The sequence below is a fragment of the Carex rostrata genome, chromosome 31 (assembly GCF_964058835.1).
Source record: "Carex rostrata chromosome 31, lpCarRost1.2, whole genome shotgun sequence".
Classification (NCBI taxonomy): Eukaryota; Viridiplantae; Streptophyta; class Magnoliopsida; order Poales; family Cyperaceae; genus Carex; species Carex rostrata.
The window spans coordinates 2,842,569-2,844,892 of NC_135948.1; positions in this window are offsets into that span (position 1 = coordinate 2,842,569).

Sequence of the window (2,324 nt, forward strand, 5' to 3'; positions counted from 1 at the left end):
ATTTTTTCATTATCACTTTTAACATGATCTTGGTACCGACCTACTTCTGGCCTTGCATGAATTGAATGTTAATGTCTTGTTTTGCTATGTTTTATTATCTTGTAGTTTGTGGTGATTTAGCTTAAGTCATTTTGCTGTTGGGCTAATGCTTCCTTTTTGTTATATGTTGTACTATGAATCTTGTATGTTATTGCATTTTTCAAATTTGAAGTTTGTTATGGCCAACCTTTATTAGTTTCAATGAAAACTGGTGAATTTTTTCACTATTTCAAAAAAAAAAAAAAAAAAACAGCTTTGCAAATAAGTAGATGCTTTCATATCAAATTACTCAATGGCATCAACAGAGGCAGTCAAGATTTCTATCAGAAAAAGATAAATATTTTTACTAATATGACTAATAAATTACAAACTGCTATAAATTAATCAATTCAGATTGTGAACTGTCTATATGTAGACAACAACCCAATTATATATAGATTTATTATGAGTAGGGTTAAAATGCACCATTGGTTTTGTGCTCCAACCATACTCCACGTCTCTATCTCCGTTTACAAAGTTCAAACAGTCGATTCGAACAGTTCATCTTGTTCTACATATTAAAATGTGCTTAGAGACCAAATTTTATATTTTTTGGAATTGGAATTTTTTTACTATTTTTTTAGATAGGTACAAAATGACTGCATCTAGACCATCCAAAAATAGTGATTTTGCACCTATCTAAAAAAATAGTAAAAAAATTTCCAAAAATATAAAATTTGGTCTCTAAGCACATTTTAATATGTAGAACAAGATGAACGGTTCAGATCGACTGTTTGAACTTTGTAAACAGAGATAGAGACATGGGGTATGGTTGGGCACAAAACCAATGGTGCATTTTAACTCTATTATTAAGTTTACAAAATTCAAAAACTAGACAACTACTTACCTCTGATTTAATGTGGCTCTGCCACTGGACATCATCAGTTTAAAGAGAGATTTGTGTGCAAATTCTTAAAATGAATTGCGCAATAAATACTAAAATTTCAGTCTAAAAACCAGACAGTGCAAGAGGCATCAACCATCATGTCAGTACTCGAGGTTTTCTCAACTGTGTCAGGTCAGAAGGTAGGGCCGGATAAGAGCTCGGTCTGGTTTAGCAAACCGACATTACAAGATGAGGTTAGAGATGTCTCCAGGGTGCTTATGGTCCCTCAGAATACAGAGAAGGAAAGCTATCTAGGTGCCCCAATCAACCTTTGCAAATCTTCATATGACTTTTTAATCCAAAAGGTCAATGCGAGGTTACATGAACTGGAAAGGTCATTTTTTATCTCCAGCAGGTCGCTTAGTTCTCATCCGATCAGTTCTAACGGCAATTCCGATTTACCACATGGCTACAGCAAAGCTCCCGTTACAGGTTGTTAAAGATTTGAATGACAAAATTAGAAGGTTTTTTTGGGGAAAGAAAGATGAAGGGAGATATATGGCATATGTGGCTTGGGAAAAAATTTCAAGGCCAATAGAGATGGGAGGGCTGGGGATACGAGATCTGAGTGCAATGAACGATGCAATGATCATGAAATTTCTGTGGAAATTAGCTGCTGGATCAAAGGCCGTGTGGGTGCAAGTAATGCAAGCAAAGTATTTACCGCAAAGTGAGCTATGGCACACTAAGCGTACATACAAATGTTCGGTGTTCTGGAAGAGTATTATGAAGGTGAGGGAGAGCCTCCTACCCCTGCTATCATGGAGGGTTGAGGATGGAACCATTTGTAAAGTTTTTGCACAACCATGGTTTCAAGGAGCAACAGAAAGTCGGGCACATTCAGTAGCACAGCGCAACATGGTTCTATTTGACCTGGTGGATTCAGAATCAGGTAATTGGAACATCTCGGCTTTGATTGAATTCTTTGGGTATGAAAATTGTGTTAGAATTATGGCAGAAGTGCAGCCACCTGTTGTGGGAAGAGGGCAAGATAGGCTAGTGTTCATAAAAACAGTGAATGGAATTTTTTCTGTTAAGAAAGCCTATGCACATCTTAAAAATTGGGCCCAATATAGAAGTCAGGAGCAAAAAGAGTTATGGCAGAAAGTGTGGAGGAGGGGAAATATTGTGCCTAGGGTACGATTGTTCATCTGGAAACTCTTACACAGGGCTTTGCCTTTGGCGAAAATTCTAAGTGATAGAACGGGCAGAGGGGACCCGTTGTGTGCAACCTGTGGTGATGCTAGTGAGGATGTGATGCATCTGCTATTCGAATGTGCTTTCTCAAGGGCATGTTGGATAGCAGGTCCGCTAGCTATTAGATCTGATGCGCTCGGTCAGAATTTACAAGAAATTGTAG